The 23,963-nt window shown below is 37.2% G+C and overlaps 1 pseudogene; it reads right to left on the bottom strand.

Annotated features, from left to right (window-relative positions):
* Nucleotides 1–430: 430 nt before the first annotated feature.
* LOC123394222 lies at nt 431–23,385 on the bottom strand (annotated as a pseudogene).
* Nucleotides 23,386–23,963: the final 578 nt, after the last annotated feature.

Raw genomic sequence — 23,963 nt, 5'->3', positions numbered from 1 at the left:
TCTAAAATAATTCTCTTCAATTAAATAAAGTCATCTGTAAATCCTGTAACAACATGTTCATATTCACAAAATCTGAATGAAAAGCAAATATGACTTTCCATAACCAGGAGGGTAATTCAAAGTTCACTTTGAAAGGATTGAGATTTGGGGTTAATCTTTCTTTTAATACTAAGCATACTTATATAGTTATTCAGATTTTGAAGTGACTCACTTTTTATTTAACAAAATATTTGCTGCTGCTCTGAAATAAATTTCATTAGTAAGAATGATGGTGTTTAAAACAAACAAACAAAAAGACCATGAAAATGCAAGCTGCATTTCTAAAAGGTTGTCATCAGGTTTTAAATTCTGATTAAATCTGTACATTTACAATTCTCTCTTAGATAGACAGAAACAGAACTATTTTATATGTAGACAATCGGGAGGGAGCACAATAATTAAGTGCATTTTAATGAAGTTTCCACTGACCTATAGAGAGATATACTTCACTTGAGCCAAACAGCAGCATTTCTTCATCAAAGATAAATGGTACTATCTAAAACCAAAGATAATCCTTCGATAATTTTACCTTGCCAAGTAAAAGTACTTCCCAAGAGCAAAAGGCACAGTTTTTATTCACATCTAGTAGAGGAACCAACCATAAAATCATTACTTATTTTCAACTGAATAACTGATTAACATTTCTCAAATAAGCTTCTTCCAGTCCTAATAGTTCTTTATTTTTCTTAACATATTTGCTAGGTTGATAATTTACCATAGGTGTTATCATGAGAATAACCAGAATGAGATTAAATGTGACAAAAGAGAGACAAAGTGTTTCACACTCTTGAGTGATACCAAGGCAAGAATGGGAGAAAAGCATCGCAAAAAGAAACTACCGAAATGCTACTTATATATTCCTGCAGCAAAACCGGCAATGCATCCGTTTTAAGAGTTCTCATCTCACTTCCAATTTCTTTCCCTCAAGAACAATTTGGATCTCTTTGGCATCCAAAGACTCATAGGTTAGTAAGGCTTCTGCTAGATTCCTACGCTCTTTTGCATGAGTCTTCAAGATACGTTTCGCTCGTTCTTATGAGTCCTGAAATGAAAAAAAGGAGGTATCTAAGAGGCAGAAAACTTAGTAGAAGATAAAATCATAAATAAGAAAAAAAATGTATATCCCTTAAAAATGTGAACTCTATTCATTTCTATTTATCAAAGATAAAAGCATGAATCTCTTTTTTAAAATTAATATAGAATGTCTTATTTGCCGCAGGGGTACAGGTTTGTGAATCATCAGGCTTACACATTTCACAGCACTCACCATAGCATATACCCTCCCCATTGTCCAGAACCCAGCCACCCCATCCATCCCCCCACCTCCCCTGAGCAACCCTCAGTTTGTTTTGTGAGATTAAGAGTCTCTTAATGCATGGAGCTTTTAAACACCAGCATGAAGCCTACTTGATTAATTGATTGATAGATAAGGCAACCTTGGTTCTCAAAGATTAGTTTCATACTTGTAAACGTTCTATTTTAACCTCAAAATGTATCACATGGATAAGTGAGGACTACTTAGGCAGCTATACTTAAAGATATATAAATATATACTAAACTGATCTGCTTTTTAAATAAGGTCTGCGAACAAAGAAATCTATTTCTCTATACAATATACATGTTAAAAGGAAAGGCATGTTTGCTCCTTTCTCCTTGTGGGATTTCACCAATTTATTCACTTTAAAGGGTGAGAAAAGATATCTACTTTTCTCTTCTTATTTGGTAACAACTTACCTGTCAGTCAGTGACCACTATACCACTGTAAAATGAGTTTACCAACACCAAGAAGCATACGTCATATAAAAATAACACAAGTATTAAAAATAAACATCCTTAGACATTCTAAACAAAACTGTTATGGTCAAGTGAAATATCAAGTTAAAGAGAACATATAAAGTATTATAAATATGTCATGGAATATTGAAACTAATAACCTAGGATGAATTAGTATTAACGTTAAAAACTCCATTGGAATGAAACTCGTACACTGTACCATGGAAGACTATGCTAAGGCGGGACATCTGGGTAGCTCAGTTGGTTGAGTAGCTGCTTCGGCTCAGTTCATGATCCTAGCGTCCTGGGATCGAGTCCCACATCGGGCTCCTTGCTCGGCAGGGAGTCTGCTTCTCCCTCTGCATCTGCCTGTGTTCACTCTCTCTCCCTCACTCTCTCTGACAAATAAATAAAATCTTAAAAAAAAAAAAAGACTATGCTAAGGCTTTTATACCTTTAAGTTTCATATACATTTGAACCTAAAATGTATACTAGCTAAGCATCATTTTCCTTAATAACAATTTAAGTTTGCCATCTAGTGGAAAGAGTACCTATGCCCTAGCAAGCTTAATATTTCAGAAAAGGATTAAGAGCAAAGAAAGAGTATTTCCAATGCTCTAATACTAGAAGAGATAATTTACTCAAGATAACATAAATAGTAAAACAAAGAATGAAGATTCAGGCAAGGGAGAGAGAATTCCTCTTCTGAAACACCTTCTAAACCTTTCCAACTTATAAACTTTTCATAAACTTAATGACTTTAAAGCTTTTACCTCCTTGAGTTAATCAAAACCTGGCCCTCCTGGGGACACTCTGAATCCCTCGACTGACAGCTACTGATTTCCTCCTATCCCAGATCTTTCAGAGTAAAGAGATGAGACCATTGCTCCCCTCACCGCTGACAGATGATTACTTTATGAGCTTCTTCTATAAATCATAATTCCTTTGACGTTTACACCATCTGACTTCAACATCCTTCATTCTGCCATCTACAACCCTAATTCCAGTTCTCGTTCACTAGACTTTCAGCCATTTAGCTCAGTCTTTTCCATTCCAAGACCTGCCTTCATGTACATCCAAATGGAATGCACATATCCAACCTCTGCAATAAGCACCAGACGCACGTATCCCTCCCCACATGAAATCTTCACTAAGACACCTCAAATTCAGGAGCTGAGCTGGTTAAGTGTCTGCCTTCCACTCAGGTCATGATCCCAGAGTCCAGGGATCATGCCCCACATCAGGCTCCCTGCTCAACAGGGATATCTGCTTCTCCCTCTGCCCCCTCACCCACCCCACTTTATGCTCAGGCTCTCTCGATCTCTCTCAAATAAACAAGTAAAACCTTAAAAAAAAAAAAACACTTCAAATTCAATATGTATAAGACTCAGCTTATAATGTACACACTTCCCCACCTTGGGCCATCATCAGTGGTTTCTCAGTCAACGGCACACACAACTAGATGGCTGCACCAGGCAGAAATCGAGAACACAGCTTTGTTACTTACTTTAGCTGCACTCTCACCCAAATATCAGAAAGGCATTCGATTCCACTAGATCAGCATCTCTTGAATGCTTTCATTTTTCTCAATTTCCCCTCCCACTCCCCTAATCCAAGCATCTGCTCTGCCTTAAGGAGATTCCACAGAACCTCTCACTCATCTCACTGAATCGACGCTCACATACTCTGTACTGGACCCTGCAATCAAAAAGGCTTTTGTTTTCAAAGACCTTTATGCTTCCTTCTCAGCATATGTACATATGTACACAGCGAGGCACAAAGCAACTAATATTTGTGGAATGAAATATATGTCAGAGTGAAAAACTAATAAAGATTCAAATAATCAAATATCCTCCCTATCCTAACAACACTATGGTTTTACAGATGAAGTAGAATATTTAAAATTACTGATATTGACAGTTCCTAGCCTATGGCCAGAGTAAAATAAAGATTTAGTCTATGACCAGAGGCTCCCAACTGCATACTCAAATCATGGCTTCAATGGTGCACTCATTCTCTTGATTATATATAGCGACATTTCTACACAGGGGATAACCATTATCTTCTGGTAGCACCTAACTATTTAGGCACATTAATGACTAGACAGATGAATAAGCACAGAAAAATAGAATTACTACCCTTAGAAGGATTCTAATTTCTTGTTCAATAGCAGATTGAGTTTCTGGACTTGGTTTCCCAGTATCACTGTAGGTCATAACTCCAAGCTAAAACAAATGAAAAGAAAGAACAGAAACACCCCAAACCACTCATAAATGTAAACAGAGGAAGTACTATCCTATACCTAAGGAAACCTCATCAAGGGCAAGGAAGGAATTCAGGATAGAAATTTCATCATTCTTCTGAAAGTGTAAGACTAAAAAGTATGAACAAGAGAGAAACTTTAAAATCCCAAATATGGTTCTGAGTACCTTCTTAGAAAACCTTTGCCACTATTCTAAATCCAGAAATCCACAAAGTAGTTACTAAAAGTGCTGTGTGAAGCTACAGTGATAACTTAGGAGAGTGAAATACATGGGAAGGGCAAAGTAAGCAAGCTCAGCAAACAGAAGTTTAGGTCATATGAACAAAAAAAGAGTATCTTATCATTTGCTTAACTCATGACATACTACTATTGTCCAAGCAGCCAGAATGGAAAGTGAATACTATACTTTAGCACTCAAAAAAAAAAAAAAAAGTTTAGTTTAGAATGAGCTGTGACAAATCTACTCGAAATGAGACAGGGGGAAAGTAAATGTTACGAGTTTATAACAAGAACCCTCTCTCCTAAGGTGCCTTAGGTAGCTCAGGGGGTTACGAGACTCACTTCAGCTCTGGTCATGGTGCTGGAATCCTAGGATCAAGGCCTGCACTGGGCTCCCTGCTCAGCTGGGCGTCTGCTTCTCCCTCTGACCATCTCCCCTCTCATACTCGCTCTCTACAGTAAAAAAAAAAAATAAAGTCTTAAGAATAAAACAAGAACCCTGTCTCATAAGGAGACACTTGGCAAATCATCATTTGATACATGAGGGAGGGGTAAAATTAGCTATTCCCTTTTCACTCATTCCAAATCTGGTAACCATCCTCTTTGCAATTTGGTTGCAATATCAAAATCACTGGAAGCACCTAAAATTTAAAAATATATATAGACTGAATATTTTAAAATATTTTTATATCAGCAAGCACAATCTGAACTAAAGCCATTCTTTACAGCCAACCTGTTGTGATATGGTCAGTTACAAAAACAATCTCCTCAGCCCCTCTTCTTCCCATACTAACATCCATCTGCACAAGCAGCTGAGCTCTAGTTTCATTCCGTCTGTCATTCTCAGGCAAGAGGGACACCTGGACAATTGGAAACAAAGAAAAACTCCAGACACAGTTGGAAATATTTACATTAATGATCAGAATTATCATCTGGCTCTTGCTATAGCACTTAATGTCATGATGCTGACAGCTCAAAGACATTTAGTAGAGTTGGTCTCAGGAGACTAACGACAAAACTGGCATTATACAAAGGGAGAAAAATTCCTTACAAAGCAAAAGTTCATTTTCCATCATAGCTCTTTAACCCTGCAACAGGATAATGCTGCAATAGGATGGACTTGTACCCAGGTGCCGAAAAGGGCTTAAAATATCTATCGTTAGAAAGATAAGAAAATGAAACTTGTACTCAGTGAGAAAAATCTTAGAAAGACTATGGAACCACTAACCTAGCTTCTTTGCAGAGGGAAAAAAGCAGTGACCTATTTAAGAATGATACTTTGTTGTCATTCAAGACTTAAATTTCATCATGTAGATATATAATATTTGAATTATTAGTATTCTTTATTAGCATATAAGTTCATGAGTATCTCTGATCTCACAATGGTTCAGAATGTTAAAAAAGAAAGTTATCAGCAAACTTAGAACTTAGTTGAATTTTCTTTTTAATTATTTTCCTCAACAGTTTCCTCCAGCTTTTGGAGAGTGTTATTTGAAGGAAAAGAAAAAAAAAAAAAGATACATGTCCAGGTGTTGGCCCTCTTGGCATGATTGTAGCTTTGTTGATAGGCATTGCTTCCTTAGTGTAATATGCAATAATAGCATGACCGGATTCATGATACGCTGAGATGGTTTTGTTTTTATTGTCAATTTCCATGCTTCTACGTTCAGGCCCTAAGGATAAAAATTTAATTGAATAAAATTATCCCATTAGGAAAGTATATTTAGATGAATGAAACCAACATGCCTTTAAGGAATTCTTAGAGTGACATGACTTTAATACCTTTAATAAGTTATTTTAAACCAAAATAAGTTGCCAACTGACAACCAAATATGTAAGAGCTGTCCTCTTACACCTTACTATAAACCAGGAAGTTTAATCCTATTTCCAGAAAATATGTTTCAACAAGAAATGTCAGAACGAAATTGTTCTGAAGTTCATTCAAGATTTAAAATCAAATACTGAAAATTAGCAAAATTTTTCTTTTATTGGTACAATTATTCTTTTATCAGCTATACCAGACAAGAGTAAACACATGGGTACCCCCTGCCCCCAAACTGTATAATCATATAAACTGTATTTGTTCTGCAAGAGGCCCAGTTGTGTGGCTACTTTTGAGTAAGTATTTTCTTGCTCCTATTCCTTTCTTTCTTATAACATTTTTCTCAAAAAGAATTTATTCTCTAACATAATGAACAGTGTAAGACAGGGAAAATGAAAGAGAAAAAACCTATCCATTAGAATTTTATCTTTGGAAAACTCTAGTTCCTTCTTGGAAACCATTTCTTTTCCATCAAGAGCTGACTTGAATGCAGACTGGTTCATAAGATTCTCCAACTCTGCTCCAGAAAAGCCAACAGTACCTCGAGCTACAATTTTTGGATCCACAGCTACGTAGATAAACACAATATTGAAATTCTGAAACAACTCTTCACAAATGACTCATATTCCAAAAGAAAAAAAGAAAACAACTCTCCTGAACTAGAACTTAAAATATTTATATCACTGTAACTACAAAATAAACTTACTTTTTCTAAAGGAAAACCAAAATTCCTATTAAATAGATCATTAAAATCCCATTGGGACACATCACAAAACTTATTAAATTTAAATAACTTTGTGAAAAATAAAGAAATGCAGAGTTGGCAGACATGACTTATAAATCTTCAAATGATGACCTAAACTGTTACTAGCCTAAGCACAACTGAAAACATTCAGAAAACATTTTGTTTTCTGAATTTCATCTTGAAATACTTTATACTTAAGTATTTAGTAATTATATGTACATTTATAAAAGCTACCCCAATTAGAGGGAAAAAAAACAGGCTTTTTAAAAAAATATTTTAATTACTTTTATTTGAGAGTGAGAAAGAGCATGAGAGGGGAGAGTGTCAGAGGGAGAATCGCCCTCATCGAGATGGAAGCCCAATGTGGGACTCGATCCTGGGGCTCCAGGATCATGACCTGAGCTGAAGGCAGTCACTTAACCTACTGAGCCACCCAGGTGCCCCAACATATCAGGTTTTATAAATTGATTCACCTATCCTTGAAAATACTAGAGCTTAATTTAATAGCTGCATTTATTACTCAAGTGGGTCCACAATATTTTCCTATGTTTTGTTTTACAGTTTGCTTCTTTTTGGTCCAAAGTGGTGACATTTTATGTGCTTTTTCTATTACTTCATATTTTACATTAATCTAAAACCACTGATATTTATCTTCAAGAAGTATCCAAATACTCTCAAGAAAACATTCCTTTTCTAAAATGGAATTTTTTGAAAATCGCTAAATTTTGTCAATTCCATTTATAATTGCACCCAAACCATAAGATACCTATAAATAAACCCAACCAAAGAGGCAAAGAATCTATACTCAGAAAACTATAAAGTACTCATGAAAGCAATTGAGGAAGACACAAAGAAATGGAAAAATATTCCATGCTCATGGATTGGAAGAACAAATATATGAAAATGTCTATGCTACCTCAAGGAATCTACACATTTAATGCAATCCCTATCAAAATCCCATCCATTTTTTTTTCTAAGGAATAGAGCAAATAATCCTAAAATTTATATGGAATCAGAAAAGACCTCGAATAGCCAAAGGAATATTGAAAAGGAAAGCCAAAGTTGGTGGCATCACGATTCCAGACTTCAAGCTCTCTTACAAAGCTGTCATCATCAAGACAGTATGATACTGGCACAAAAACAGACACATAGATCAATGGAGCAGAATAGAGAGTCCAGAAATAGACCCTCAACTCTATTCTCGACTAATCTTCAACAAAGCAGGAAAGAATGTCCACTGGAAAAAAGACAGCCTCTTCAACAAATGGTGTTTGGAAAATTGGACAGCCACATGCAGAAAAATGAAATTGGACCATTTCCTTACACCACACACGAAAATAGACTCAAAATGGAGGAAGGACCTCAATGTGAGAAAGGAATCCATCCAAATCCTTGAGGAGAACACAGCAGCAACCTCTTCGACCTCAGCCCCAGCAACATCTTCCTAGGAACATCGCCAAAGGCAAGGGAAGCAAGGCAAAAAAAATGACTATTGGGATTTCATCAAGATCAAAAGCTTTTTCCCACAGCAAAGGAAACAGTTAACAAAATCAAAAGACAACTGACAGAATGGGAGAAGATATTTGCAAACGACATATCAGATAAAGGACTAGGGTCCAAAATCTATAAAGAACTTAGCAAACTCAGCACCCAATGAACAAATAATCCAATCAAGAAATGGGCAGAGGACATGAAACAGACATTTCTGCAAAGAAGACATCCAGATGGCCAACAGACACATGAAAAAGTGCTCCATATCACTCAGCATCAGGAAATACAAATCAAAACCACAATGAGATATCACCTCTCACCAGTCAGAATGGCTAAAATCAACAAGTCAGGAAATGACAGATGCTGGCGAGGATGCGGAGAAAGGGGGACACTCCTACACTTTTGGTGGGAGTGCAAGCTGGTGCAACCACTCTGGAAAACAGTATGGAGGTTCCTCAAAATGTTGAAAATAGAACTGCCCTATGACCCAGCAATTGCACTACTGGGTATTTACCCTAAAGATACAAACCTAGTGATCCGAAGGGGCACGTGCACCCAAATGTTTATAGCAGCAATGTCCACAATAGCCAAACTATGGAAAGAACCTAGATGTCCATCAACAGATGAATGGATCAAGAAGATGTGGTATGTATACACAATGGAATACTATGCAGCCATCAAAAGAAACAAAATCTTGCCATTTGCGACAACATGGATGGAACTAGAGCGTATCATGCTTAGCGAAATAAGTCAAGCAGAGAAAGACAACTATCATATGATCTCCCTGATATGAGGAAGTGGTGATGCAACATGGGGGCTTAAGTGGGTAGGAGAAGAATCAATGAAACAAGATGGGATTGGGAGGGAGACAAACCATAAGTGACTCTTAATCTCACAAAACAAACTGAGGGTTGCTGGGGGGAGGCGGGGGTGGGGAGAAGGGGGGGGGGGGTTATGGACATTGGGGAGGGTATGTGCTTTGGTGAGTGCTGTGAAGTGTGTAAACCTGGCGATTCACAGACCTGTACCCTTCGGGATAAAAATATATGTTTATAAAAAATAAAAATATTAAAAAAATAGGAAATAAAAACATACTAAATAGATTTCTAATATGGCTGGCTCCCACACTCACAAACATTTCATCAAATTCTGATCCAGAAGAATAATAAAAAGGAACATCAGCTTCTCCAGCCACAGCTCGAGTAAGAAGCATCTTTCCTGTCTCTGGTGGTCCAACTAAAAGTATTCCTGAAAGAGAAAACAAATACACTGATTCAACTTAAAAAATAAAAATAAAACCTGATGTGAACCTATGAAACAAACAGTTATTAATTAATGCATACATAGTTTTGAGGTTGAAAGCACATGACTATTATTTTGAAACAAAGCAAAACATATGTCTCTAGTAATGATTCTCTTCAGGGACTTCTTTAAAACTAATTTCCCTCTACCATTTAAGTCTTGAGAGAATGGAACATAATAAACTTATCTGTCATTAAACAAGTAAGATAAAATTCACATAAACACAGATTAAAAGATTAAGCAACCAAATGTGACACATGAACCCTTGACTTCATGTTCTTCCATAAAACATATATTTCAGAAACTCTGATGAAAATTTGATGTGGACATCTGAGGAAATTTTGAAAAAATTCCAGAGTACAAGATATTAAGAAAATAGTATACAATTTAATTTGGTAGGATAAATTATTCTCTTCAGGATAATGTCCTTAGTCTTAGGTGACACATAACAAAGTATGTAGAAGTAATGTAGTTCACTTCTGTAGCTTTGTAACTTTTCCTATGTTTGAAAATTTTCATAACAGCAGTACTTTTTCATAAGTTGGAATAACAGATTTCTCTGGTTTCCACAACATTTCATTTTTCATTTAAAAAGGTAAAAAAAACCCTTTATTAATTAATGCTATATTTTAACATAAAAACTATCTTTAAAGGAAAGTTGTTGAAAAATTCCCCTAAGACTACCCCTTGTATTGCCATGTTATTGTCATTCTTAACTGGTTTAAGTGGTAGAATGTATTTTTGTAACTGAGAATTTTCCCATAATTTTGTAAAAGATCTCTTGTGATTAGAAAGAAAAGTGTTTAACTATTCTATGACTTTAAACATTCTGATGTTATAGTACTGATTCTAATAAATGAATCCTAAATTTGCAGAGGTTCATACCAACACTTTTATACACTGCTGAACACGGTCAGTAGAGATAGTGGGCGGTACAGAAACAAACCTTAAATATGAGTGCCACCTTTAACTTACCAATTCCGTTTCTAGAACTAGAATCGAGAATAATGAATAAATAAATGAGCAAATCTAGGCTTTGTTCTGAAGAGATAATTAAGGATGTAGGCAAAGCCTTGAGATAATAAGATGATCATCACAGTGCTGATTTTATTATTTTGATTAAAAATGTCTGAGTATCGTTGACACACAGTTACATTAGTTTCAGGTGCACAGCATAGTGATTTGACAAGTTTAAACATTATGCTGTGCTCACAAGTGTAGCTACCCTCTGTCACCATACAACACTATTACAGTATCACTGACGGTATTTCCTATGCCTTTTACTCCTCTGACTCACTCATTTGACAACTGAAAGCATGTTTCTCTCATTCTTCTTTATACATTTTTCCCAGCCCTCACACTGCTAATTTTAACCACAAAACACTGGAAACCATAAAAGCTTAATGTAAGTGATTACAGCATAGCATGATCATTTGGTCCAGGGACACCACAATGTCATTACCATCTTGGACCCAATTCTAGCATACGGTTTTCCCTCACACCAAGAAACAATTCTCCAACACCAGTTGGGCACCCTAACTTTCCAATCAATTCTGATGCTACCCACCTGGAGATAGCATCAAATACCGTAAGTTAAGGACTTCACCCCAAAAGACCGCAGAATACATACTAACTTGTGGAAAGTTCCAGCCTTCTTATCACATCATTGATTGTCCTGGCAACCAGCTGCTAACCTTAGGTGTGCTGTAAGAGTTGACTCATTAACAGAAGACAAATCTATTCCTATCATCACTATAAAACTACAAGAAATGGGACTAAGACTACATATGTATTTCATTTTTTTTAAGATTTTATTTATTTATTTGACAGACAGAGATCACATGTAGTCAGAGAGGCAGGCAGAGAGAGAGGAAGGGAAGCAGGCTCCCTGCTGAGCAGAGAACCCGATGTGGGACTTGATCCCAGGACCCTGGGATCATGAACTGAGCTGAAGGCAGAGGCTTTAACCCACTGAGACACCCAGGCACCCCTAAATATGTATCTCTAATTATAAATCACAACAGTAATTAAAAGAGAAAACATCAAAAACAAACAGGACTATTCCACAAGTTAGTATGTATATTGCACAAATTTAAGGTCATGAAAGATCCATACCCACTCCCATAATAATAGAGAGGGGAGGGGAGACTGGGTGACTGAATCAGTTAAACATGAGACTTCGGCTCACCTCATGATAGGGTCGTGAGACTAATCCCAGTGTGGGGCTCTACACTCAGTGCACAGTTTGCTTCAGATACTCTCCCTCTGCCCTCCCCCTCACCAGCTCTTGCACTTGCATGTGTGCTCACTCACTCTCTCTCAAATAAATAAATAAGTAAATAAATAAATAGGCTAAACAACTTTTTCAGATTGAAGAAAAATCAAGGGGTGCCTGGGTGGCTCAGGAAGTTAGGCAGCAAATCTCGATTCTGATTCAGGTCATGATCCGTCTGATTGAAGATTCTCATTCTCTCTCTCCCTCTGACCCTCCCCACTGCCTGCTCTCTCTCTCTCTCTAAAATAGTTTTTTAAAAAAGATTAAAGAAAAACTAAATGTGTAAACCTGGATTGAGTCTTAAACCTGGATTTGGGGTGGGGGATGGGAAGACCTCACTACAAAAGGTATTAATAAGAGAAATGCAGAAATTTGAATATAACTAAATTTCATAATTAGTTCTGGAACCGTGTGAAATATCCTGACTTAAATAACTATACTGGAGTTATGTAATAGAATATTCTTATACTTTAGGATATACATAACAATGTATTTGCGTTAAAGGAGCAGGAGGATAGCTACAATTTACACTTAAACAGTTTAAAAATACATTTATGTAAAGCAAGTGAGCAAATGACAAAGTGCTAAAAAACTACTGAGTTTAGTTAAGAGTACAGAGAGTTCTCTGCACTATGCTGAAATTGTAATAAAATTCAAAATCTCCTTCCTCTCCAAAAACGGTTACAAATGGTATGTTCAGAATGAAGACTTATTTGTAAAATAGCCATTAAGAACTAAACCTTAAGCATTTAAATCAGTAAAAATTCAATCAGCAATGGATTATTGTATTTTTTTAAGGTCAAGTCATGGTAAAGGGAAGGTACCTTACCCATGGAAGTTTACCTCCAAGCACAGTAAATTTTTGTGGGTTTGTCAAGAATTCAACAGACATCATTAAAAATGTTAGCTATCAACTTAAATTAAAAGCACATTTATGTGTGTACTTTTATGTATTCATTTTAAATTACTCTGGTTTAATAATACACTTGCAGTCAATTTGCAACCATGTACTAGACAACTTTAAAGAGTTCTCCGTGGGGAAAAAAAAGAACTCAAGTACACTGGTCAGGGTTAAAAAGAAACTACCTGATAAGAAGTATACCAAAACATAAAATATCTCTCGGCTGAAAGGCTTTATGAAAATCTAGAATTAAACTCATGACTCTCTTAGATTCCTAGATCATTTTCTAGGACTTTCTCTAGGAAGAATACAATCATTACAGAGTAAACAAGTGTTTTTTATTAGGCTTAGAATGGTCTTTGAAAGTTACTGATTAAATTATTAAAACCTTATAAAATGTTTGTAAAGTTAACAGTTGTAAGTAAAGCTCGGTCCATCCCTAAGGAGAAATGCATACATATGTTCACCAAGAAACAAGAAATATTCACAAGACCACTCTTTAGGCCAAAACTAGAAACAACCCAATGTCTACCTAATGGAGAATACACAATATTGTGATTCACAGAATGCTATGCAATGGGTATGAATGAAGTAAAACTTCATGTAAAAACATGGATGGATCTCATAAACATCACTTTGAATGAAAGAAGCCATATACATTACATGTATTATGTTTATGTAAAGTTCAAATGCAGGCCAATTAATGTACGTTATGAGTCAGAACAACGATACGCTTGTGGTGGGAAGAAAGGGACACTAGGAAGTTTCTGGTAACATTTCACTTCTTGAGCTGGGTGCCAATAATATACTGAGTTCACTGTGTGAAAACTTACTGAGGTACAGATTTATGATTTGTACAGTTTTGTGTAAATGCTAAGCTTCAACATTTATGTTTATAAAGAGATCTGGGGGGCTCAGTCAGTAAAGCAGCTACCTTAGGCTCAGGTCATGATCTCAGGATCCTGGGATCAAGCCCTACATCAGGCTCTCAGCAGGGAGCCTGCTCCTCCCTCTCCCTCTGCCACTCCCTCTGCTTGTGCTCCCTGGCACAGGCTCTCTCTGGAATAAATAAAATCTTAAAGGGCATGGATTGCATGGAGCACTGGGTGTGGTGAAAAAATAATGAATACTGTTATGCTGAAAATAAATAAATTTAATTTTAAAAAATTAAAAAAAAATAGCATCCCCCCCAAAATAAAAAAAAATGTATATAAAAAGAAATCTAGCCCTTTATGCATTAAAATACATTTTTTAAATATTCAAAGATATCCATATACTGAAAGAAGGCCAAAAGACATTTGGATAAGGTAATCAATAACTTTGAACTGTAGGAAAAGTGAAAAAGATTAGATGTCATCTACTACTAAAGCTACATTTTCTCTGCCCAAACTTTCTGTCAAGAAAATTCCCAACTGAGGTATATAAAATCTTTATAGAATGGAGTTTAGGGATCAAGACAATGAATGAAGTTATAAAAGCCCTTATTAGTATTTTTATGGCAACTATATGTAAAATTATTTCTAGAGAATCAGAAATCTAGGTAAGGAAATGAAATTCCTATACTAGCTCTTTAAGAGTCAGTAAAACTGATCACAGGTACCACCTACTGACCCACCTCTTTTGGCAAATGCTATAAATTACATTGGTCTATATAAATTTAGATTCGATAGTGATGGTGGCAATATAAAATTGTAACATTAATTATAATATTTGCTTAGATTAGCACAGAAAATTTTGTGATAATCTACAAACTTTGGGATGAACCCTTTCTAAGATTATCTATATGTCTTCTTTAGCTTCATAATCAGAATTGGACACATTCCAAAAGATATGTAGTCTATTGAGTACTGAAGTGTATACACTGCAGGGAGAAAGGAAGAACGCCTCACTGACCATAATCTCAGCACAGGTTCAATGGTGAGTAGGCTGACTGCGCATCTTAACATGGGCAGGGCCCTCTGCACTCAACAGTTTTCAAATACTCACCGCACCATCCTCTTCCTCAATTATTCTCTTATTTCGTTTCTACAGGGTTCACAGCTGTTTAAATTGGCAAGTGAGGGGAGCCTGGGTGGCCAGTGGGTTAAAGCCTCTGCCTTTGGCACAGGTCATGATCCCAGGGTCCTGGGATTGAGCCCCACATCCGGCTCTCTGCTCAGCACGGAGCCTGCTTCCCCTTTCTCTCTGCCTGCCTCTCTACCTACTGTGATCTCTCTCTCTGTCAAATAAATAAATAGTATCTTTTTTAAGAAATTGCCAAGGGAAGGGAAGGACTACTTGGTATAAAATTATCATAGTGACTCCTGATACTTTGTTCCCTATCTATGCATAAATATTTTTCACAGCCTCGACTATCAGGGAATAGAGTGTGGAAAGAGTAGGTGCTCTCATTCTACTCCATATTAAAGTAGCCTTTTGACTGATCAAACAAGTCAGGCACATTAATTCTCAAGATCTTTGCTCTCTCTCTTCCTCTGGCTAGAAGTGTCCTTTGCTCAAATACATACATGGTTTAGGCACATCTGGCTGTCTAAGTCAATAGAGCAAGTGATTCTTGATCTCAGGGTTGCATGTCTGAGCCCCATGTTGGGCATAGAGGGTTTCAAGTTGAGCCCCGTGTTGGGTGTAGAGGTCACTTAAAAATAAAACATAAAAAAAAAAAAAATGCATGGTTTACTCCATCATCTTCAAATCGTCACTCAATGTCACCTTCTCAGTCAATCAGACACTGAATATTCCCATTTAAAATTGTGATCTTTAGGGCACCTCGGTGGCTCCGTGGGTTAAGCATCTGCCTTTGGCTCAGGTCATGATCTCAGGGTCCTGGGATTGAGCCCTGCATCAGACTCTTTCCTCAGCAGGGAGCCTGCTTCCTCCTCTCTCTCTTCCTGCCTCTCTGCCTACTTGTGATCTTGTCTGTCAAATAAATAAATAAAATATTTAAAAATAAATAAATATGTTTCTAGGAATGCATCCATTTCTTCCAGATAGTCAAATTTATTGCCGTAGAGTTGATCATAGTATGTTCGAAGTAGAGTTGATCATAGTATGTTCTTATAATAGTTTGTATTTCTTTGGTGTTAGTTGTGATCTCTCCTCTTTCATTCATGATTTTATTTATTTGGGTCCTTTCTCTTTTCTTTTTGATAAGTTCGGCCAGGGGTTTATCAATTTTATTAATTCTTTCAAAGAACCAGCTCCTACTTTCGTTGATTTGTTCTATTGTTTTTTTGGTTTCTATTTCATTGATTTCTGCTCTAATCTTTGTGATTTCTCTTCTCCTGCTGGGCTTAGGGTTTCTTTCTTGTTATTTCTCCAGCTCCTTTAGGTGTAGGGTTAGGTTGTGTACCTGAGACCTTTCTTGTTTCTTGATAAAGGGTTGTACCACTATATATTTTCCTCTCAGGACAGCCTTTGTTGTATCCCACAGATTTTGAACCGTTGTATCAAAATCCTTGAGGAGAACACAGGCAGCAACCTCTTCGACCTCAGCCACAGCAACATCTTCCTAGGAACAACGCCAAAGGCAAGGGAAGCAAGGGCAAAAATGAACTATTGGGATTTCATCAAGATCAAAAGCTTTTTTCACAGCAAAGGAAACAGTTAACAAAATCAAAAGACAACTGACAGAATGGGAGAAGATATTTGCAAATGACATATCAGATAAAGGACTAGTGTCCAGAATCTATAAAGAACTTAGCAAACTCAACACTCAAAGAACAAATAATCCAATCAAGAAATGGGCAGAGGACATGAACAGACATTTCTGCAAAGAAGACATCCAGATGGCCAACAGACACATGAAAATGTGCTCCATATCACTCAGCATCAGGGAAATACAAATCAAAACCACAATGCGATATCAACTCACACCAGTCAGAATGGCTAAAATCAACAAGTCAGGAAATGACAGATGCTGGCGAGGATGCGGAGAAAGGGGAACCCTACTACACTGTTGGTGGGAGTGCAAGCTGGTGCAACCACTCTGGAAAACAGCATGGCGGTTCCTCAAAATGTTGAAAATAGAACTACCCTATGACCCAGCAATTGCCCTATTGGGTATTTACCCTAAAGATACAAACGTAGTGATCCAAAGAGGCACGTGCACCCGAATGTTTATAGCAGCAATGTTCACAATAGCCAAACTATGGAAAGAACCTAGATATCCATCAACAGATGAATGGATCAAGAAGATGTGGTATATATACACAATGGAATACTATGCAGCCATCAAAAGAAATGAAATCTTGCCATTTGCGACAACATGGATGGAACTAGAGCATATCATGCTTAGCAAAATAAGTCAAGCAGAGAAAGACAACTATCATATGATCTCCCTGATATGAGGAAGTGGTGATGCAACATGGGGGCTTAAGTGGGTAGGAGAAGAATCAATGAAACAAGATGGGATTGGGAGGAAGACAAACCATAAGTGACTCTTAATCTCACAAAACAAACTGAGGGTTGCTGGGGGGAGGGGGTTTGGGAGAAAGGGGTGGGATTGTGGACATTGGGGAGGGTATGTGCTTTGGTGAGTGCTGTGAAGTGTGTAAACCTGGTGATTCACAGACCTGTACCCCTGGGGATAAAAATATATGTTTATAAAATTTAAAAAAAAATTAAAAATAAATAAATAAATAAATAAAAATAAAATTGTGATCTTTCTCTCAAAACTCCCAGTCTTCTTCATGCTGCTCCATATTTTTCCTATAATGCTTCATCACATTTGAGCACACTCTATTATTTTTTCCTCATATGCAATATCATGGTTTAGTTTCTATTAGAAATGACAGCAGAGACTTATTTCTTCTGTACCAATACCTAAAAGAGGGCTGGAGAATATGCAGCAAAGCTAAAACTTCCAAGGTTCTAATCACGGCTTCGTTTTTTCTAGGGTCCAGCCCTATCCAGGAGCCCACCAGAGTGGCCTCATACAAATGACACTGCCATCACCCAGGAAGCCCTGTGTCTGACATCAGCATCAAAGACCAAACTGCAGAAGCAAAGATGCACTTAGTACTCTTGTCATTTAGGGAATTACAAGAGTTTTAGTGCCTCAAACTGGAGGTAGAGACCAATAAATATATTTTCTATTTTATACCTTTAAAATCAAATATTGGTCTTATATAATTAGATAATATTTGAAGAGTGCAGGGTAAACTTTTTAACTTACTCCTTTAATATGTTCAAAGGTGACATTTTTCATCTGGACGGGATCTACTGCAGAGTCAAGCCCTGTTGTCCGGAAGCAGACTAAAGAGAACAAAAATAATTGTTTATATATTTGTTAGTTTCCTAAAATTTCAACCACCCTATTATTCAGATGTAAGAAAGTACAGAAAATTATATCTAAGTTTACATACATTAATTCATAGTGAAGTAAAGAAACTACATCTTCCAGATTTCTAGACCATGTTGAAGGAACAAATGACTCACATTAAAGTTACATCTTTTTTTTTTTAAGATTTTATTTATTTGACAGAGAGAGACACAGCAAGAGAGAGAACACAAGTAGGGGGAGTGGGAGAGGAGGAACAGGCTTCCGCCAAGCAGGGCGTCTGATGCGGGCTCCATCCCAGGACTCTGGGATCATGACCTGAGCTGAAGGCAGACACTTAACAACTGAGCCACCCAGGGACCCCTTAAATAACATCTTTACACCTTCCAATCAAAAAATTGAGGCACCTGTGTGGCTCAGTGGGTTAAGCCTCTGCCTTCGGTTCAGGTCATGATCTCAGGGTCCTGGGATTGAGCCCCGCATCAGGCTCTCTGCTCAGAAAGGGAGCATGCCTCCCCTCCCCCTCTGCCTGCCTCTCTGTCTACTTGTGATCTCTCTCTCTCTCTCTGTCAAATAAATAAATATTTTTAAATGAAAAATTATTTCCCTCTTCCCTCATCATATCTAACAAGAGAAATTTAAACCAATCATTCTCAAACTCAACTCTGCATAAAAATCACTTGAGAAATGTATAAATGCAAGTTCCCAGGCCATGGCCTAGAATTCTGGTTTGTAGTTCTAGAAAAAGATCCAGGACAGTTTGCATTTTTAACCGTCACCCTAAATTATCCTGATACAACTGGTCAGGGATGTACACCACGAGATACATTGCCTTAAACCCAATATAAAAGCTAGCACTAGCATTTTTTTAAGTGTATACCTTAAAAGATTATTTCACTTTTCATGCAGCCTCCTCCTCTAGCAACTGTTATTACTTGCCCTCAGATGATATATATCAGTAATGACATCATTAAGAATGACAGTGAAAACTTGGAAAGACAGTAAAACACTTCAGATCAACTACAGGGAACTATTACAAAACTATCTTAAAACCTCTCCCCTTTGGTTAAACTTCCCAACTGAACAGATGTAAGTGAGTAAATAAAGCAATTTCTAATTTCCTGAGAAAAAGACAAAAATATTGACTTTAAGACAGAAATTTAGATGCAAAAAAAAAAAAAGATCAGTGACCAAAACTAGAGTTTTGCTGAAAACACTTAACATACCAAGAATACACAAGTTGGCAGAGCAAATGTACACTGGATACTAACAGTTTTAGCCCACTACATTGTTTATTTAAGGATCTACACAGTTAGACTTTATAAGTTATGCAAGTTAAATTTATAGCCAAACCACGTGAACATTATAAGATATTATAAGGCAGTCCACATCATGTTTTGATATATATTTTGGTTTAATATAAGAAATTAAGAAACATAAAACAATAGCCAGAACTAACCCCACCCCTCCAATATCGATCATATGGTGTCCCTACACTGGTTGTGTTTTGAAAATGAGGAGACAAAAGGTGACTAGCTATAAAAAGAATATTCTGGGGGTGCCTGGATGGCTCAGTCGGTTAAGCATGACCTCAGGATCCTGAAACTGAGCCCCACATCCGGCTCCCTGCTCAATAGGGATCCTGCTTCTCCCTGTTCCTGGTGCTCCCCATGTTTGCACTCACTCTCTGTCAAATAAATAAAATCTTAAGAAAAAAAAGAGAATATTCCTGGATGTTAAAATCTCATCTAAGTTTTGATGCCACAAAAACTTAAAATATCTGGGGTAACATGCAAGTTCTGGGATGAAGTCCTGATCCAGACCAACTGTTATTCTTTAATTGTTATCAGTTTTTTCTCTCAAGGTAACCAATCATAAAGAACATAGAAAACACGAGGTAAAAACGGAATAGCTGAGAAAGCAACAGGAACTACTTAGGATGGGCATTACAACTTCATTTTAGACTGGTAAACTGAGAACTAGGAGAATCACTTGAGGCAATTCTTAATTATATACTAAATTTATATATATGTGTGTGTGTATATATATATATAGATACATATATTTTTTTAAGATTTTATTTGAGATGGGGAGAGAGAAAGCACACAAGTGGGGGAAGGTGCAGACATCTCTATCAAAGGACCCTGAGATCATGACCTGAACTGAAGGCAGATGCTTAACCAACAGAGCCACCGAGGAGCCCCAAATTTTTATATACTTATGTATTATATATAAATTTTTCATAAATTTATTAGTATGTGTTTGTATTCTTATTATACAATTATTCTACATATTTTTAAGTTTTATAATTGGACAGGTTTAACTTTCTAGAAGTCTGGAAAACCAACCACTAAGCTAACATTTTTGCTCTAACATAATCCTTGGAACATTAACAAAATATTAATTATTTTCTCAAAATAAAACTTGAAATTCGTACAGTGTCTAAAGGAACTTTTCTTGTAACCCACAAAGCAATGTAAATATAATGAGCCCTAATAATGCACTTAGCATGTAACCATAACAGATTAAAACATTTCTACTTCAATTCAAAAAATCACCTCAATTTGAACCAATCTGTGAAGTGTTGACTTAGGAAAGAAAGGCCTAGACACCAGAACAGTAAATGCTGGGGCACCCGGGTGGCACCAGAACAGTAAATGCTGGGGCACCCAGGTGCTGGGGCACCTGAAGCCTTTGCCTTCAGCTCAAGTCATGCTCTCAGGGTCCTGGGATTAAGCCCCACATCAGGCTCAAGTCATGGTCACAGGGCCCTGAGATCATGGCCATCAGGCTCTCCGCTTAGCAGGGAGACTGCTTTCCCCGCTCTTTCTGCCTGCCTCTCTGCCTACTTGTGATCTTTCTCTCTCTCTGTCAAATAAATAAATAAAATCTTTAAAAAACAAAAACAAAACAGGAAATACTTCTTCTCTCCTGTCTCAGGCAGACTATGAAAAAAAAGTCGAGTATTTAAAAGATTAAAATAAAAGTCAGATAAATAAAAAGAGCCTTTACCAGATAAAAATGGATTTTTTAAGAGTCCATAAATGCCAAACAGCAGCAGAACGAAGAGAATCAGATGAGTTCATCTCAGAGAATCTGGAGGAGGAAAAGAAAAAAAATAATTAAATCAAATAACAACAATGACAAATGACACCTTGACGAAAAGCAAGAATTAGGTTATTGATGGTAATCATATTCCATCATATGCAATTTTGGAACCTGACATTCTTTTATATAGTTGCCATGATTTCCTTTCAGCACCCTGTTATCAAAAACCTCATGAAGGAACTCATGCTTCTGTCCTTGAGTCTGGTTCTCATTTGAGAAAAGGGAGAGTGTCAACAGGTATTTCCATTTTGACACAGCTTAAGTTACAAATATAATGGAATATAACCAATGAAAAGGTACATATGTGTTGGAAAAAGTATGTGTAACCATTTAAAGGTAGGACTCTGACTTCCTTTTAGGTATTCTTCCCCAATATGGATGGTGTCTAAGCAACTTACCATTGGTTTTTTCCTTAGGGCTTGAGCATTCAGAAAACCCTCTGCAAAACCAGTTTTAAATGCATCTTGGTGAGCTTCAGGTATATTTTTGGTTTTCATGAGTTTGTCCAAACTTTCAACATCTGATCCCCTGTCCAACAACAGGAACCCCTAAATACACAAACAAGGCATCAGTACTGACTTACTATATAAATAACACTGCCCAATAATATAATGATCACTTACAAGAAAAATCCCGTCAAAAAATCTAGAATTTCTAGTTTTTGTTGACCATAAGAAGAATACACTAAGAGTTAAAAATAAATTACCTAATCAACGGCAAGGAAACTAACCCTGGAACTTACCCTTCCATCAGTCAATTAAGAAAGAAACTCTCTGTAAGAAAGCAATATTGAAAACAATAGGTCACCTGTGGACTCAGGGTTCCAATGGTTTGATGTTCACACTCCTTTATCTCTACTAGAGGAAAAGCCTCATTAATTTATTAAATGTTTATTGAGTACCTTTTACAAACTTGGACTTGTATAGGTTGTGAAAATGTAAAGATAAATAACCAATGATCAGAATGTTTTCAGTCTACTGGGGAGAGATAAACAAATAACTAATTTTTTGAAATAATTTTGATATTATGTTAGAAATTCTAGGTCTAAAAACAAAAAAAAAAAAAGAGAAAAGAAAAGAAATGGGTGGCTCAGTCAGTTAAGCATTCGACTTTTGGTTTTAGGTCAGGTCATCATCTCAGAGTCATGGGGTCAAGCCCAACATTAGGCTGTGAGCTCTCAGCAAGGAGTCTGCTGAAGATTCTTTCCCGTCTCTTTCCCTCCCCCCCCACTTTTCTCCTCCTCTGAATGCATGCATTCCCTCTCTCAAGTAAAAGAAGATCTTAAAAAGAAAAGAAAAAAAGAGGTTCTAGGTCTGGTGCTAAAATAAATGCTACCTCAGAAGTCAAGGGAGGCATCACAGAGAATAGGATTTCTAAACCACAGGGAACACAAAGCATAAACACTGTGACAGAGTCATGAAATAACAGGCCTTAGCAGTCAGGAATGGCAAGCGATCTTGTATGACAGGACTTTAATGCCAAGAAACAAGCGGAGCAGAGGATCAGAGGGGGTGCCATATTTAAAGATGATAACAGAAAAAAAAATGGTTGGCAGAGGCCAAATGGATACTACAGCAGGAAACTGACAAGAAAGCAGGGAAGGGGCTAGGAGAAGAATAAATGAAACAAGATGGGATTGGGAGGGAGACAAAACATAAGTGACTCCTAATCTCACAAAAAGAAACTGAGGGTTGCTGGGGGGGGAGGGGGAGTTGGGAGAAGGGAAGTGGGGTTATGAATATTAGGGAGGTATGTGCTATGGTGAGTGCTGTGAAGTGTGTAAACCTGGTGATTTACAGACCTGTACCTTTGCGGATAAAAAAGATTATATGTTTATAAAAAATAAAAAATAAAAAGAAAGCAGGGGAATACAATTATTACATTAAAACATTTTAGACAGATGGTGGTTGGTGGCAGTCTGGAGGCTGGAGTCTGGAGAACTAGGCTGCAGCTCAGAGCTTTTTACCTTTGCCTCTCTGCCATGCTCAGCATGTCTGTCATCTGCAGACTAGTTCCCACGTGACAAGCTGGCTGTAGCCTTCTCAGGACCCCATTCACACACAAACATCATTGAGCAGAAGGAGGGGGGGCTGCTTATCCAGGTGCCTCTGATAACAAGAGAAGAGCCTTTTCTCCAAGAACACGAAGGCCTCTCACATGCAGTGGCATGCCCGCCTCAGATTCAATAACTGACACGGAAACCGGGTCACAGTTACTGGCTTAGATCCATTAGAATTTCTTGCTGGGGTCTGGATACTGTATCTTTCTCAAGGCACATGAGTTAGGGTTACACACTGGAATGCAATAAAGGCTCTACATCCCCAGAAAAGGTGGGAACAGCTTTTAAGTAGGCAAACAAGATTTTTATTTTGGGTAACACTTCTGGAAACTTTGACATGCTTCCCAATGTGTATGGAAGAACACTAATTGCAACTGTCCACAGCCAATCTCAGACCACCTTGACAATCCTATAATGCTATCCCATCCCAGGAATAATGTGAGACTTCATCTGAAACTGTGTGCTAAGTTAACTTGCTCCATTTAGTCTGCTTTTTAACGTGGCTAGAGAGGAAATAAGGTGGGAGCAACATCTATTTATTCTTCTGAGAAATTGGGCTACTCTATCCACAACCTCTTCTGGAAGAACATACCTAGGAGCCTGCTACATCCCTTTCATGTATGCCATTGAAGGTTCTGCTGACCACTTCACAACAATGCTCAAGACAGCCCAAACCTAACAGTAATCA

Source organism: Mustela putorius, unplaced genomic scaffold (genome assembly GCF_011764305.1).
Source record: "Mustela putorius furo isolate JIRA1106 unplaced genomic scaffold, ASM1176430v1.1 tig00002044_pilon_pilon_pilon, whole genome shotgun sequence".
NCBI lineage: Eukaryota > Metazoa > Chordata > Mammalia > Carnivora > Mustelidae > Mustela > Mustela putorius.
This window is presented reverse-complemented; position numbering and strand designations above follow the sequence as displayed.